Source organism: Pogona vitticeps, chromosome 4 (genome assembly GCF_051106095.1).
Source record: "Pogona vitticeps strain Pit_001003342236 chromosome 4, PviZW2.1, whole genome shotgun sequence".
NCBI classification, from domain to species: Eukaryota; Metazoa; Chordata; class Lepidosauria; order Squamata; family Agamidae; genus Pogona; species Pogona vitticeps.
The window spans coordinates 2,582,811-2,600,266 of record NC_135786.1 but is presented as its reverse complement, the minus strand read 5'-3'; the positions used below and the strand labels follow the sequence as shown (position 1 = coordinate 2,600,266).

Sequence of the window (17,456 nt, the reverse complement as noted above, 5' to 3'; positions counted from 1 at the left end):
CTGGCCATGTGACCACGGAAGATTGTCTTCGGACAAAACGCTGGCTCTATGGCTTGGAAACGGGGATGAGCACCGCCCCCTAGAGTCGAACACGACTGGACAAAGATTGCCAAGGGGAACCTTTACCTTTACCTATATGTATGTGTGTATGTAAATACACACACACACACATATACAGTGGGGTCTTGACTTAAGAATGGCTTGAGTTAAGAACATTTTGACTTAAGAACCGCTCTCATAGGAAAATATTGACTTGACTTAAGTACTTAGATTTGAGTTAAGAACTGAAAAAAACCCACGTGGGAGGCAGGGAAAGTGCAAAATGTGAACTTTCAGTTAACTGTTGGCCAGTGAAAAGGGTGCCTGTCTGCTTCCTCACTCCTCCCAGCGTTTCGGGAGTGGATTGGGAGACAGTCTTCAGACTGCCTGGTACTTGTACTGCCTGGACTGTATTTTCCCTGCCTTCCCTGAACCTTTCTCGACCTAAGAAAAAAAGAAACAAAATATCCCCCTCTAGTGGTCGAAGGCAGAATAGCAGCTTCCCATTAGTTTCTATGGACGGAAAAGAGCAGATACGGATCACATGGTTTTCAATGCATTCCTATGGGAAATGCAGATTTGACCTGAGAACTTTTTGACTTGAGAACCGCCTTCCAATACGGATTAAGTTCTCAAGTCAAGACCCCACTGTGTATATATATACTTTCTGAGAGTGGTGTGTGTGTGTGTGTGTGTGTGTGTGTGTGTGTGTGTGTGTGTGTGTGTGTGTGTGTGTGTGTGTGTGTGTGGTGTGTGTGTGTGTGTGTATACACACACACACACACACACACACCACTCTCAGAAAGTGGGAAGGAGTTCCAAGGGCTGGGAGCAGCCACAGAGAAGGCCCTCTCCTGTGTCCCCAGCAAAGGCACCTGGGAAGGTGGCGACACCGAGAGAAAGGCCTCCCCGGCTGATCTTTACCCTTGGACAGGCTCAGAAAGAGATATATGGTCTTGGAGATCGCTTGGACCCAATTAGTTTAGGGCTTTATAGGTTAAAACCAGCACTTGGAATTACTCTCAAAGGGGCCACAAAACTTTTCTGTGGACTACAGAAGAAAACGGCTGCCCTTTACTGGAGAAAGAAAGTCTGGTCTCCTGCCCTTGGAGTAAGAGGGTGGAGAGGAGCCTTGTTGCTATCCACGAGAGGTCTGCATAGCTGGCCAGGCTGCACGACCTTGCACGCAACTGAGACATGCCTTGTTGTTTAGTCGTTTAGTCGTGTCCGACTCTTCGTGACCCCTTGGACCAGAGCACGTCGGGCCCTCCTGTCTTCCACTGCCTCCCGGAGTTGGGTCAAAGTCATGTTGGTCACTTCGATGACACTGTCCAACCATCTCATCCTCTGTCGTCCCCTTCTCCTCTTGCCCTCATACTTTCCCAACATCAGGGTCTTTTCCAGGGAGTCTTCTCTTCTCATGAGATGGCCAAAGTACTGGAGCCTCAGCTTCAGGACACGACTCAGTCGGACACGACTTAATGACCAAACAACAACAAACAGCAGCAAGCTCTCCCAAGCTGACGTGAATCCCAACCAGGTTTCAATCATGGTGGAAGAAAGGCCAGCATCCTCCGCTCTCAGGCACCCTGCCCTTGCATCATGGCCATGAGCCCGCGGGCAACTTGTGCAGCCGAGGGGATGAGGGGAGTTGCAGTCCCACAAGATTTGGAAAGTCGCGAGCCCAGCCCTGTAGAATTGTGGCTTCAAAGGAGGCGAAATCCTTCTGTTAGGCAAGGACATCCTTTCAGTGCCAATTTGAAGACGTGTGAACGCAGAACTGGGAACCAACTTGGACATTTCTTTCAGGTCCAACTGGTCTCTCTCCCTCCTTGGTGGGAATTTCTGCTTTGCTTCCTCCCCCCTCCCCGAACCCTTTGGGCACCTGTTGGCCTGCATTTGTGGACATCTGCTGCAGCTCTACCGCTAAACAGACCACTTAATGGCTATGCCGACTGGGAACAAGGGGGCCTGCCATCTGGGGGGGGGTGCTGTTTTGAGGAAGGCCTCAAAGCCCGGAGGCTGAAGAACTCCCAGAAAGATGGGTCGCCTTCGCCTGTGTTGTACCCGGAGCCGCGTGGTCCGACGACACCTTCTGTGAGACCTTGGCGGTGGCTTGGACTTTTGGGAGTCATAGCACAACCCTTCTGGGTGGCACCCAGCGGAGGACGGTTGCCCTATAGATCTTAACATGTCTGGCCTAGTCTTGTCATGACAAAGACGGGGCTAAAGGAATAGATCCCAAGGGCTGAGCTTCTGAGCTGAGTTCCTGCACACATGCAAGCGGCCTCTCGGGCACAGGGAGATATTTGGGGTTTGGGGAAACTTTCCCAGAGGCGCTCCATGGCAGGGCCTTCCAGTCCAGGCTGTGGGTGGAATCCTTCCTTTCACTTGCAGAGCTACTTCAGATATTTATGGTCTCTTTTCTGATAATTATTTACAGCCAGGTAGCAAGCAACCTCACTCTCTCCTGAGCCGGAGTGGCAAAGAGCTTTCTGGCTCCTTGGAAAGCTTTCGCAAGTTTTATTTCGCATAAAAGTTTTCATAGACTCTGGTCCCCTTTTCAGATGCAGAGATAACCACTTGACTTCTCTTCTTTAATTTCTCCTTTATTTATTTTGCCTGACCCAGCATGACTGAGGTCATTCATCCCCAGATTGCTTCTTTCTCTCTCTCTTCAATCCCCCCTCCCCATTACCCCCCTGCCACACCTAAGTATACACTTCCTAGGCCCCCCCTTTGTGGCTCACAGTCAGGTTTGGGTTGCAAGATAATTTGGAAAGGAGGGCTGGGGGGGGCAGGTTGTGGGGGGGGGGAGATCCCTGCTTTTGTTTCTTGCTGGCTTCCCTCTGCCAGGGTTTTCTCTTCTTTTATGGCCATCGCTTGCAAAAAAATTAAAAAGGGTTCTCACTCCAGCCTCATCACCTTCATCATCCCCATCTCCTCATCCCTAATGGTCCAAAATGGCCTGCTGATTGATATTCAAATCATGGCCCAAAAACCAGCTTTCAGGAGTTAATTTCCCCAAGGAGATCACCCATAGCAAACAGGGATTTGAATGTGTATGGATTTCCAGACCAGTCTGCCTGCATTTCAATGCCCAATATCCAGGCCATTTGGTCAGGGCTCCTCCCAACCCCCTTGCATACCACTGGGCTACCAAAACATCCTGAAAGATCCTCTCTAGGTCTCCCTTCTCTTGCTCCCATTTTCCTTCTGAGAATGGCCGCTCTCTCCTTCTGCAGCTCTTTTGCAGCCAGAACCATACAAGGGGCTCCTGGGACCTCAATCCCTCAAGCCTGTTTTGCTAGCCACAAAATGTTCGGCTTGTCCCTGCCTTCCATCGTGTGACCTGGAAGGGCACCCTTGCCCATCAGAAGAGTCCTAGGACCCACCTGAAGCCTGCAAAGCAGCACACGGGGGGGGGGAGGGAAGCAGGAGGCCGTCCTGATAATCCTTGGGACTACAGCCCATGAGCCACAAGCACCATCACACATGTTGAAGGATAATGGGAACTGTAGTCTAGCAACACCTGGAAGGCCACCAGTGGGCTGTCGAATGGAGGCTGGAGCTCGGAGCCCACAGGCTGGTTCACAGGGGAGCAAAAAGGTCAGCCGCCGCCGTGGCCCCAATCCAATTCTTGACCCCAACCAGAGTAGATCTCTGGAATCAGTTTCTGAATATTGAGTCGTCCTTGTCGTCATCCTCACAGCAATTTCAGTGGATGCCACAGTCAAAAATAAAGAACTGGAAAAACTAACAAAGTGCAGACCTGGGGCCATCGAAACATCTCCCTTGTGGATGAAACACACTTCCGTGGTCAGCATGGATTCATCAAATCAATCAAATCAAATAAATTTATTGTCAGTGCAAGTATATACATAGTTTACCCATACAACGAAATTCACACTGACACCCAGAGACCAGACCCACATGCACACACACAAAAAAATCCCCAAACACTCCCCACCCACTAAAAATCGGGGCTTTGGGAACAATATGAAGAAATTTTACACAGTACTGTATGCAGTTGCAGATGTCAGAAATCACACCACCAGAGCTACGAAAAGCTGCAATATTAGGAATAGCATACATACTACGATGATATTTAACAGGTACTGTACTTATGTTTTTGGTTAAAACTTGTATCTGTTACAGAATACCAATGTTTTAATCATTTTGATGGCCTGTGCCTGGTGTTGTTGAACAACAGCGACAACGATAATTGTTATAATAAATTTTCAGGGTTTTCCAGGTAGAGAGTCCTTAGAAGTGATTTATTAAAAAGCAGAAACGACTCAGGGGCGGCTGTTGTAATCTAGACAAGTCAGGAGAAGACAAGACCCCCCCCCCCGGGAAAATGCAATAAAACTAAAGAAAAGAGGAAGGCAGTAAGGAAAAAGGAAAACCAAGCTTGAGGGGGGGGGGGGTTGAATCCATAAAGGAAGCTGGACCAGGGCTGTTAACGACAGGATTTTGTGGATTTTACTGATTCATCCAAGTTGTTCTATGTTACAGGCAAATAACTTTGTCTTCGGGCAGGCTTTTTCTTCATAATTGGTTGTCCAAAAATGGGGCTGCAGGTTTGTTTGTTTGTTTGTTTGTTTTTTGGTAAGCTGCCTTGGCAGGTTTCTTCAGGAGAAAGGCAGGGTATAAATATTTTAAATAAGTGAATTAATAACAAAGTTCGTGGAACAGAACAAACGACATAATATCTACTTAGAGCAGCCATCGAGCGCCCATCATGTATATACAGGAATGCAGCCTGAAGGAAAATATTCGTTCTGTACTTTTTTGAGGGGGAAAATCTTGAAAAGTGTGTGTGTTTACAATGACCTTAGTAGCACACTAGGCAACTTCAGGGCCTCTGAGAGCTGCTATTCTGTTTCCCAGATCCACTGAGGCTGCAATAGCCTCTCAAAAAGACCAAATTTACTTAAAACAGAATTTTGCAGGAAAGCAATTTCATTTTTAGAGAGAGTTGGGAGCTCCTGCGTCTTGTCCCGTTGCGAAATTACCATTCTCAGAGGCTTCTGGAGCATAACACGCCTTTTCTGCTGGGTGTTTTTTTGGGGGGGGGTTGTGGTGGATTGGGCGTGGTGGCATCCAGAGGTAGCAGACACACCTGTGGTGGACGTGCACGTGGCAGCCTCAGTCTAGCAGGCACTCTTGCCGGGGTCTCCCAAGTCTCTCAGAGAAGGCTCCCGAGGAAACCCATGAGAGTTGGGGCAAGAATTTGGGAGCTTATTGGGGGCAGTATGACTCACCATGAGGAGAGGGAAAGGCGCTCGCCCATCCTTTCTCCCTGGCTCTCCTGCCTGTGAGTCACAACTCCAGAAATTCCACGTTCGAACTAGCCTGAAGCGTCCAAGGAGAACGGAAGGTCTCCAACTGAAGATTCATTGCACTGAAAAAGGGTGACAAAATCAGAAGCGACATGAGGCATGGTTAACATTCTCTTTCTACTCAAGGTGAGCCAACACCAGATCAATAGAGCCTGGCTGGGCCAGGATCCTGCCTTATGCATGGGCAACCTGTTCCAGAACCAGAAATTCACAGGAAGAAGATGGTTTGCAGAGGGATGAGAGTCCTGGGCCCGCACGAAGCTTCAAAAATTATCCAAGCAACCTGTACGTGTGGTTAGGTCACAAGGAGCTAAGGCTGGCCCTCACAGACACACCTTTTCAAGGTGTGCGGGAACTGCAAAGAGCCAGAGGTTGGAAGTTTGAATTCCCCACTGTGCCTTCTGGGAAAAGAGCCAGCTTAGGTGGCCTTGGGCAAGCTGCACAGTTCCCCCCTCCGGGCCACCCCAGGAATGAGGGAATAGGAAACCATATCCAAGTACTCTCAAACTGGAAAACTCTGCGTAAGCATTGCCATAAGACAGAATTGACCTGATGGCAAATGGTTATCATTGAAGTGCTGGATAGCTCAGAGGTTGAGGTCTCTGGCTTTGGAGTCAGAGGTTGGGGGTTCGATTCCCCGCTGTGCCTCCTTGACAAGGCTGGACTTGATGATCCATAGGGCCCCTTCCAGCTCTGCAGTTCAAAGATGAAGATGTCTCAAGACGGGGCAAATGAACAACAGACTGAGAAGTGAGTGTTGTTTGGGGTGTAAACTAATGTTGCCAGCCAGCCAACCAACCCCACCCCACCCCACCGTGCCCAGGTATTCTGAGTTGGCAATGACCAAGGAAAACAATATTCGGATCACGGCAGATGGCCCAGTGACACAACAACTGTTAAACAACAACAACAAAAAGGTAGATTCCATATGGAGAGATTGTGAAGGATGGGATCCAAAGCAAGACACCTGTTACAATGAACCCCGGGGTGATGCTCTGCGGTGGAGCTGCATTCGGAGAGCTGTTTTTTTAAAAAAAGGGGGTGCAAGAAAGGAGAAAACAAGAGGGGGTGGCCTTGTGGGGGAGGGGATTAACATTTTTTGAGTTATTCCTAACTAGGTGCAAAGAAAGGGGAGCTTGGGAAGGCCATGAGGGGAAGTGATGAAATCGTGCAGGGCTGTGACAGAAGTCCTCAAGGGAGTCACGTTTTCTGTTCCCTCTGACTATTCCAGCCTGGCCAGATAAACCGACCGGCAAAAGATAACGCAGCAGTGATAACACCTGAGTGAGGGACTTCCTGCTTCCTAAGTCTTTCTCTCAACACAGCTCCCAGGATCCTTTGGCTAGCCTCGCCATCAGCCACGCTGGCAATGGTGTCTCTCAAAAGTGGACTGTTGCAAGCCGAGCTCGACTTGTCGGTCACTGCACCGGTTCCTGTGGTCGTTTTTGAGATATCCAGGGGATTCACTCACCCCAGGAGGAGATCTGGAAGCCAAATGCTCCAAAAATTCAGGCACACGTGCCCCTCTGCAGGGACAAAGTCACTTATCTTTTTACACGATGGTGTAGAGCAACTCCGAAAGTCACCAAACCCATTTCTGCTTTGATTGCAGGGCTAACAAACCACATTACGGCCTTTGCCGCATTCAGCCCCATGGCAACCTCGCAAATAAATCTCCATTACCTTCACATTATACAGGGAGAACCCCTCGAGGTGGTGGGGGTGGGGGACGCATTGACTTGGCCCAGGAGAGGAGGTGCAATTAGAGACATAAAACAACCATTAATCCTCCCGGCTAAAGGGGAGGCCCCGATTCTTCCCCACGGAAGTGTTTTATCCTGGAAGTAAGTTCAGAGGGCGAGGATATTTTTTGCCTCTTTAGATGCTAGCAACACAAAGGCTAGGGAAAATTTTGCCCCCCATTCCCAAACTGTTTAGCTTGTCATCGGCTAAAAGCCCTAGCATGGCCCCAGTTTGTAAGGAACTGAGGAGGGGGGGGCAGAGGTTTCTCATCTTGTGCTACAAAATGTGTGATGCCCCCCAAGTGCACAGCCCAGAAAATGTTCCTTGTTTTGTATTTCCATCACCCAGAATCTCCCAGCCAAGCGTCAGTGTCCTCCCCGCCGGTCAGCTGCTGCAGGGGAGCAGTCTCCACTGTGCTCCACCGTGCATGGCAGCTTTTTAAAAATATTCCATAGGGTGTGCTGACGGGGAAGCTCTCTGTGTGGAAGAATGGAAGGAATTCAATGGAGTTATGCTATCCACGCATTGGGGAACTGATTCAAGAGTTTCTGCAGAGCTGGGCAAATGGCATCATAAAATTCACAGAACTGCAGAGTTGAGAGGCCCAGCAGAAGTTCCCCTGAGAGGGGGCTATCCAAGCTTTTTAGAAAAACCTCCCACAAAAGAGAGCCTACTGCCTCCTGTTCCACGGCCAAACAGACCTGTTAGATTAGGCATCCTTCAGTCTCAAGAGACGATGGTAACGTGCTCGAATAGAGGTCTTGGAACAGCGTCTAGTATGGCTGAGAAGGCCAATTCGAGGGTGACCATCCCTTCCACACGAAGACAAATCCAGTCTCTCCCCTGTCCAGCTCCCTGATTTTGCTGCTTTTGGCACTGCCTCTTTGCCTTGGCCTGCTGAACAAATGTCTCTTCAAATTGGGAGAGGCCGTGATGCACCGCCTGGCTCCAGGCTGAGTGCTCATATGTCAAGGTTTCCCATCTGTTGAGGTCCATTCCAAAGGCCTTCAGATCCCACTGGCAGATCTCATTGTATCACAACTGTGGTCTACCTCTGGGGCACTTTTCCTGCACTAACTCTCCAAGAGATCTTTTGGAATCCGACCATCAGCCATTCTCATGACATGGCCAAGCCAATGTAGACGTCATTGTTTCAGTAATGTATACATGCTAAAAATTCCAGCTCATTCTAGGACGACTCTGTTTGGAACTCTGTCCTGCCAGGTGATACCAAAAATGCATCGGAGACAACGCATATGGAAGGTGTTCATCTTCCTCTCCTGCTGTGCACAAAGGGTCCAGGACTCCCTGCAGGACAGGAGTGTGCTCAGACCTGTTAGGAAGTTCTTGAAATCTTTCTTGCCATGTGACCGAGCTGGTTCGGGTCCTGCCCTCCTGGAGGAGCAGAAACCAAGCTTTCTCTGTCCTGCAGGTGAAGATGATCGTGGCCTCCCAGTCCCGATCTGAGTATCCTTCCATCCACAGAGCTACTTCATGACTAGGAGAGGTGGGCATCTGCCTCCCCATCCCAAATGTCAGGCTGTCTTTGTTAAGGTTTGAAGGGAGTGGGAAGGGAATCTTGGCTGCCTCCAGGGGACCTAAACCTTTCTCTTTCTCCTTTTGGCACCCCCTGGGGATGAGCAGGCCTTGCGCCTGGCGGCCACACCCTTGAACCCACAGAGGGCTTTGGAAAGCCACGTTTCTGATGGTGGCTCACTGTGTTCTCACTGCCCCCAGGAACTGGGGAGGGGCAGAGGCCTGACACACCATCCCCTCACCGCCTGCGGATCCGACCTGGGGCCTGCCCCTTCATTTCCGGGCAGGGGTGGCCCCTGCTTCCCTCATGTCGGAAAACCATCACACCCGGCTTCCTCTCCTTGTCTCCTTCCCGAGGATGGTTGGATTGCAGGCTCCGTGGAGGCAGAGGCCTGTTCTCTCCTCAAGTGTGACCCACAGGGATGGCGCGCTGGGCCCACCGCCAACTCCTTACACACCACCATCCAGGGACATCCCTCCCCCTTTGCTGTTGGCCTTTTGGGGGTTTCCGACGATGACAACGTACAAAGTTTCCAGAGTTTGGGAAAGGCACAGCACATTTTTTGGGAGTTCCCGGAATTCCCAAAATCAAGGGAGATGGATTTCCCTGCCCCCCCCCACATGCCCAAACCCACATTCCCAGTTTTTCTTTTTTTCCTTTGCTCAGAAATGGTTACAATGAAACGAGACGACTTCCGGAACTTGGGAAACTGAAGTTTGCTTCGGAGGCGTCCGGAATCGCCCCCCCCCCCCCCCGCGGGAGGCTCTGCTGGGAGCGGTCGAGCGGGGAGGACTTCTAGAAGGGCGGGCATCAGGATTTTGGCCTGGGGGGGGCTCGCGCAGAGCCGAGGACGGCGACCTCTTCCCCTTCTGCCCGGGTTGCCCAGGGTAACGTTCGGGTCCGCGTTGTGTGTGTGTGTGGGGGGGGGGGTCGGGTGCCCCCATCCATGCCCTCCGCCCCCCCTCTCTCTCCCGGGGGCGCCTGCCTGCCCCAGCCCTCCCCGCTCCCCTCCTGCGCCCACCTCCGGTTGCCCAGGTTTGGGGGGTCCCGGGGCGGGGGCGCAGGATCTGCGGGGGGGAGGGCGGCGGGGGTGTCTGGATCCGCCCTGCGGGGCTGGGGTCCGCCGGTGCATTCCCCCCCCCCGCTCCTACTTCCCCCCCCGCCGCCGCCGCCGCCTCTTCTTTGCTCCGGCCCGGGCGCGCCTTCACCTGGAGACCCGCCTCCCTCGGCCCCGCCCTGGCCCCGCGGGGGGGGGCGGGCGAGGATTAGGGAGATCAGGGGCGGGCGAGAGGGCGGAGGGGGGCGATCGGGGCCCCCCCGGGAGGGGAGGGGGAGGGGAGGGGGCGTGCTTGGCGCCGGGGAGGGGAGGGGAGGGGAGGGGAGGGAGGAGGGAGGCTCGCCCGGCCATCCCGCGGCCCCCGCGCAGCGCAGCGCAGCGCAGAGGAGCGCCCGGCGAGTCGCTCCGCCCGCCCCAAAGGAAAGGGCGCGCTCGGCCGGCCCGTTTCCGATTCCAGACCCGGGGGGGGAAAAAGGCAGGCGCGCCGTCCAGCCCGCCCGCCCGCCCGCCGGAGCGCCAGCCAGCCAGCCAACCCAGCCAGCCGGGCGGCGGAGGCGCGGACCCACCGGCCCCAGGAGCAGCAGCGGCGGCGGCGGCGGCGGCGAGGCTCCGGGAGACGCGGCGCGGGCCAGGCGCGGCGGCGAGGTGAGCGGCGGGCGCCCCTCCGGAGGGTTCGCCCGCCCGAGGCGCCGCGGATCGGATCCCCGACGGCGCCGGCCGCCCCGCTGGAGAGGGAGCGGGGTTGGGGTGAGGGCGCCGGGAGGGCGAGGGGGGCGTCTCGTCCGGAGGGTCTCCTCCTGCGGGGGAAGCGCCCGGGTCACGGGAGGCGCCTCCCGGTCTGCCCGCGGCGAGGGTCCGGAGAAGAGCCGAGGGGCCCTCCTTCTTTCCTTCCCTCCCTCCGTCCGTCCGCCTCTCGCCCGGCTCGGGAGGGCGAGATCCGCGCAGCCCGATCCGAAGCGGGCCTTTCCCGCCCCCTGGCCGTGGGGCTCCGTCGGGGGGGGAGCGCGCGCAGGTCTGCCGGGGAAGGCGGGGTGGGGGAAGCGCGGCCCGCCTGAACCGTCCGCGCATCCCTGCGAGGCAGGCCGGGGGGGGGGGGCTTCGCGGCCCGTCGAAGGGCGCCCCGGCCCGGGGGGGGGAGCGCGCGCAGAGGGGCCGATCGGCGGCCAAGCCCCCGTCCGGCTCGCCCTGCCTTCTCCGGCCGCAGCCAAGCCCCGCCGAGCGGAGCCGGGAGAGCTGGGGGCGCAGCAAGGAGCCCCGCTCCCCTCGCATCTCTGCCCAACCGGAGTCGCCTCCCAAGTCCCCATCCTTGCCCATTCTGGTCCCCACGCTGGACTGCATCTCCCATCATCCCTCCGCCAAGGGGAGCACAGGGCACCAGTTATTATTATTATTATTTTGGATGATGGGCCGTCTCCAGAAACCGAGGTTTATTTACTATTCCAGAGACCCACAGAAGGACCGAATCCTGATTTCCTGGAGAGTTCAGTGAGTGCTTCAGAACCAAGCCAGCATCTTCTTGGCACCTCCAGAGACTCACAGATTCAATGTGGCAGAACCTCTTTCTTTCTTTCTTTCTTTTCTTTTAATGGGCCCTTGTAGCAGATGCAGGAAATCTAATCTTTGTGGCCAAGAAAGGGGAGGTCCCTGTCTGTGGGTTTCTTGGCTCCCAGATTTTTTTGGAAGTCTGAAGGAGGCGGGGAATAACTTTGCCACATGCGGGGATGTCTCCTGGAAGAGGTGAGGCAGCCTCTTCAGGAAGCCCTGCTTCCATCATCCTGATAGTTTTAGCTTTCCACTAGCCCCAAATGGACCAAAACAGCCTGCCCTGCCCCGGTGTGATAATGCAGCTCCCATCATCCCCAGCCACTCTTACTGGCTAGCAGAAAATGCTATCTATGCAGTAACTAAAACTTTGAACTTCCAGCAAGGTAACAAATACTGCATAGAGCTTGTTCCGTTGAGACAGGCTTGCACTACCCTCAGATCACTTCCCACCGAGTAATCCTACGGAACAGCGCAAGATTTCCACGCAGTGGGTGCTTGCCTTCTCCATTTCAGGATATGCCCATGCATATAATTCAGGTTGCAACCCTAATCATCAGTTATTTGTTGCAAAATCAGTCTCAGTAGTTAGCATTAAAGAATAATGACCAACAAACAGTAGTAAGGTCAGAGTCGTGAATGATCGTGCCACTTTTAGATCAAACAGGGATGTTGTATCATAGGTTTACGTTCTTCGTTCCAGCTAGGGTGTTTATGCACCACTAGGCTACCGGCGTCGCTTCCCTGTCAGGGTACCTAAAGCCCTGGTTTTTCATGTAAACTTTTTTTAAAAAGTAGTCATTTGAGGGAGGAGAATGTTTGCCAAGCCATGAACGGTTTGACTTGAAAAGCCTGAGGCTGCCGGAGGGGCGTCCCTGGAGGTTGCCATCTTAGTTCAAAGGTTCCCCCCTCCCTGTCAGGGTCGGGGTCAGGGGGGGCTCTCTCCATGTGCCGCAGTTACATGCGGCATGCCCTTGTTTATCTGACTTGGATGCCATATTTCCCCCAAAATCAAGACTCGAGGATTAGAAACAGGCGGGGATAAAAACGCAGGAAAGCTCTTTTGGAAACAGTCAAGCAAAGGGCTGTGTTTCAAAACACTTGCTCTGGAAGCAGTTTTGAAAAGCACAGCGCCTGACACCGGTTGAGCTTCTTTGAAACAAGATGGCAGCTGAGTGGGGGGGGGAACCATAGCCCCCCCCCGCAATGATCTTGAGGGGGTGACATCTTGGCATTTAGGAAAGGAGTCCGCCCGGAGACTCTGGAAGAAAGAGAGAAGGTGGTTTTTCAGCTTAGGGGATGCTAAATGCTCCCATCCATTCCCCAACTTTTGTGTCTGCCATTTGGGGGGGGGGTTGTCGTCCTTTCATTTTGGTGGGGGTGCCTGATGTGGCGGTTGGGGAGGGTATCCCTATGGCTTGCAATCATGCTTTTTTCCAGAGTCCACTTGCTTCTTACTTTTTTAATTGCCCTGCTTTTGTGAGCAAAGGTTGGCTGCAAACAGAGTTTGGAAAAGATATTTTTTGGGACTGCAAAGTCCCCCTGGTCACCCCTGAGACCTGACCCCCTGTGGACCCTTTGCAGCAGCAGCTCCTCATGTGGTTGCAAAGGTTTTCATCCATGTGCCATACTCGGTGCAAAAACCTTGAGCAAGCATCCACGTGGTTATGTGGGCGTGGCTGGAAGCCTTGAACCCACTTTGGGGGGGGAGGCACGTCACACAAACAGCCCGGCGGGCTGTTGGGGGGGGCATTGCCATGCATGACTGGTTATGATTCTGTGAGCAGGCCGGCCTCGCTTTGCCCCCCCCCCGCCGGCTCGCCACCCTGTGCACCCCATATCTTCTCTGGGGTCAACCAAAATGCCACAAAATGTGTGCAAGGTTTCAGGTTCCACAGAACTCTTTATCAGGGCAGGTGGCGCAAAAAAGCAGGACTGGAAAAAGAACAAAGACTTCCAAAATGTAGGCCAGGTACGGCAGCCTTTGCACGCGTGTCGGAATGGAGGGAGGGCGGCCGAATTAAAGACGCTTAATCGACCCTGTAGCGATGGCATTCTAATGCCACTTTAGCAGCCCCCCCCCCCAATCCTGGAATAGATGTTTTGGTGAGGTGCTTCGAATTCTGCACTCTATCAAATAACCAGCTGAATACTTACATAGGATGATTTCTATTTTGTTGCTGCTAAATCTGCTTTTTTTGGTAACTTTTCTACCTAACATTTTCAAATATATTGTTATTAATTCTTCTTCCACATTTGATATATTTACTGTTTTTAGCCTTTTAACATTGCGGCTTGTGAAGATATAAGCCACCTTGGGCCCCTTTTAAGGAGAAAAGCAGGAGACACGTGTCTTAAATAACACAAATCGTAAAGTAAATAATGCAGGAGAGTTCACTGGATTTCCCTGTCAGCCCCTCAGAAGCATCCCCGTGGATCTTGGGATGCAGTATGGAAGCCAGGGTGGCATCGCACAGCAGCAGGAGGAGTTCCTCGAAAAAGCCCTGTTTTTTTCCACAGGAAGCACACTGTTTGTCCTGAGGGAAGTGTGTCCCCCCCCCTTACATGTGAGGCAGGAGACAATCTCATCCCCCCCTCCGAGCACGGCGTCTCATCCTCCCTCTGTTTTCTAGAGGAAGTGTCTTCCAAAATTGATGGGCAAGCTTTCCGCTGCCATATGTGCACGTCAGGCTGAAGAAGAGACCTGTTTTAACCCGAGAGAAGCGGTTCCTCTTCTTTCCCAACAGCTGGGCCTTGCAAACCTCTGGCCCAAGGTGTGTGCTCTGATTAGATATCAGCTAGTGGTTAGAGCCATCCCGCCGGGTCTGAGCGTGGGGGGGGGGAAGGAGGAAGGGGGGAGAGAGGTTTCTGAGAGGGGGAGTTCCTCCCAAGGCTAAGCCATAAAACAGACATTTCCTGCTCTTTTCAGGCCTTTTCCGGCAAGAAAGAGGGTGAAAATAAGGGGGGCGGTGGGTAGAGACAGAGCAAGGCATCTTTTGCTAGAAGCCTGAGGTGAGGCAGGCATGGGTGGGATGGGGGGGGGAAGAGTGGGGGGGAAACTCCCCTGATTGAGTCTGGGAGGCGCTGGCCTCCGTGCAAAGGTTTGGAGGAGGCCATAGAAATGGTGATTTTTTCCCCAGGCCTTTTTTTTCTTGGCTGGCTCGAAGCCCGTGACCTGATGCTGTTTGGAAACATGCGTAGAGTTTTTCCACGGGAGAGCACGTGGAGAATCTTTTCACTATAAATCCCTTACAAGGAGAGACCAAACCCCCGAGAGTCAAGTCTGACCATAGAAATTAGTCCACTTGGCGAAGGTCTCTGGTTGCGGAGTCAAAAGGTCGAGAGTTTGATTCCCCCACTGGGCTTCCTTGACTGGAGCTGGACTCCCATCATCCAGAGGGTCCCATCCAGCTCGGCAGTTCTTAAGTGAATAAACTTGGGCCTTACATACTGTCCTAATCATCATGATTGCTAGCTGGCTTTAGCCAAGAACCGGCTGCTTTCAATGCCCCCCTCCCCTTCTTACACTGATGGCCAGGCTGTAAAGATGGTTTTGTTTATCGGTTATGCCTTCTGGTAGGATGCAGTCAGTGTAAATCTTGGCCATGAATTGTGGCAGGTCAGAGGCCAGAGTAGGCATTTGCTGTTGAGTGACTATGATGATGCTGGCTTCTTAACTTGCACCCCTTCTAGTGATGTAAAAATTTCTGAAAATCTCCTTTTTCCCCCAGAAAAAAAAAGTTTTTCCCTGTTTCTTTCTGGAAAAATGGATTTTTTTCCAGAAATTTGACATCTTTTTTAATCACTGAGATGGACAGCAATGGCATTCTGAACAAGCAATCTTGTTACCAGGTTTTCTGAGATAGCTTAAGTGAAATGTTTTGAACTATAAAGGTCCTTCCTTCCTTCCTTCCTTCCTTCCTTCTCTCTCTCTCTCTTTCAAGTAACAGCAGCAAAACGTACGTGATCAACTCAAGACTGTTAGGAGTTTGTGCATTGGAACCCTCTTTCTCTGCCTGCTTAATCAGTAAAAGGGATTCAGAAATCAGCTGGCTTATTGCGGTGTCCTTCATGTTTTGGAGATCATCGCCCCAGTGACTCTTAACATCCCTGATCCTATCTTGTCAACACGGAGTTGATTTCTTGTACTTACCTTGGATTTTTCCCCCTGCCCTTCCTCCTGTTGGAGGCTGAACAGCACCATGGCTGTTCTTGATTTCTTCAGCCAATATTTTCGTCTTCTTCCTCCACTTCCTCTTGTGTAACTACAACTCCCATCAGCCTTGGGTGACATAGCCAATGCATGGGGTTAAGTGAGTTTGGTTTCAACAGCCTCTAGTAGGATCTTGTTTTTTTCCCCATCCGTGCTTTTAAGAAAAAGCTGGACAAAGCTTAATGCTGGTTTAAATCTTTCCTGGTCCCGGCGTGGGGTGTGTGTGAAGATGTGGCCATGGTGGCACACAGAATCCTTTACAACAGCACAGGATTGAATCCATACAGTCTTCCATGGTATTTGTCTACCGTGACTGCTGGCGGATGGCTGTCACCCAGGACTCTCAATGTATACGCTTTGCATTTAGAACATATGTACTTATTTATTTCCCACTTATTGCAATTTTTTTCTCTCTCTCTTTTTTCTTTTTGGCTTTTCTACATGGATCGCAAAAGCATAGTGGTCCATAAAAGCAACTGGCCAGAATTCTGTTGGATTTGCTCTGGTGTAAACGTAATAACCTAAATTAATAATAACCTACATGGTCACTTTCACTTTACTAAGAAATTGCTGCTCTCATTTCGGGTCACATGTGGACGGAGCGATTGGGTACGTGACCAGGAATGTGAGTAGCAGCTCATTACATAGCAATTGGCTGTTGCGATTTACATTATTACCCTTACACCAGTATAAATCCCCCAAAGGATTGTGGCCACCCTCTAATTTGAAATGGGGGTGCAAGCGGTTCTGAGTAAACCTCAGGAGAACATCCTGATTGTAAACAGTGCTTCACAACGCAACAGATCTGCCTTTGTGGTCGGCCTTTCCTTCATCGGAGTTTCTGAAACGGAGGTTGGAGGGTCACCTGCCAGAGAAGCTTGAGCTGTGGAGGTTCCTGCTCTGTCAGAGGATTGGGCCCAATGAGTCCTGGGGTCCCTTGCAACTCTTTACCATGGTGCCTCGCTAGACAGTTACCCTGCATGACAGTTTTTTCGCTAGACATTGGCTTTTTGCGATCGCTATAGCGATTCGCAAAACAGTGATTCCTATGAGGGAATTTTGCTGGACAATGTTTGGTCCCCGCTTCGCAAACCGATTTTCACTAGACAACGATTTTGTCCCTCCGCGCTTGCAAACAGGTGTTTTTGGGACCTAAGCTTCGCAAGACAGCAATTTAAACAGCTGATCAACGGTTTGCAAAGCGGCTTTCCTATGGCTGATCTTCGCTAGACAACGACGATTCTTCCCCATTGGAACGCATTGAACAGGTTTCAATGCATTCCAACGGGGAAATGCTTTTCACTAGACGATGATTTTGCTAAACAGCGATTTCAGTGGAACGATTATCGTCTAGCGAGGCACCACTGTATTTTATGAGCTTTGGCTTCTCAGTACTCGATCTTTTCCAAGATGTTTTGTTTTCAACCAAGTTCTAGAAGCAACAAAGAGGTTAAAATATTGGGAACTTTCAGTGGTAAAAGCTGTAGACAAGAAAAACAAGTATCTGGTAGGTCTTGTTAGGAAAAAAACCCTGAAGGAGTTAATTTGGTAGACTTCGGTACACAAACTGTCCAGTTCCCTCTCCTCTTAGGGAGAACTTAGAGTTTCATGGTAGGGCTTTGCTTGCAGAAGGTCATAGGATCATAGAATAATTAATTTGGAAGGGGCCTCTGAGGTCATAAAGTCCAACCCCTTGCTCGGTGTAGGAATCCAAATCAAAGCAGACTTGAGAGAGGGTTGTCCATTTTTTTTCCTTGAAGGCCCCCAATGTTGGAGTGCTCGCTACCTTCTGGGCCATTGGTTCAATTGTCACGTTGCTCTAACAGTTAAGGGTTTTTTCCCTGATATTCAGCCGAAATCTGGCATCCTGTAGCTTGAGCCTATTATGACCTGTCCCTCACTCTGGGATGATGGAGAACAGATCCTGCCCATCCTTTGTACGACAGCCTTTCAAGCCTTTGAAAAGTGCTCTCCTCTCTC

At 51.8% G+C, this 17,456-nt stretch overlaps 2 protein-coding genes across 2 annotated transcripts in view; one reads left to right on the top strand and one right to left on the bottom strand.

Annotated features, from left to right (window-relative positions):
- LOC144588812 (uncharacterized) overlaps positions 1 to 17,456 on the bottom strand; it is an 856,730-nt gene that overhangs the window by 619,836 nt on the left and 219,438 nt on the right. The window lies entirely within an intron of this gene.
- DNMT3B (DNA methyltransferase 3 beta) overlaps positions 10,524 to 17,456 on the top strand; it is a 42,273-nt gene continuing 35,340 nt past the window's right edge. The window contains exon 1 of the mRNA XM_072996596.2: positions 10,524 to 11,206. The gene's annotated coding sequence lies outside the window, so the exon portion shown is untranslated. The remainder of the gene's footprint in view (positions 11,207 to 17,456) is intronic.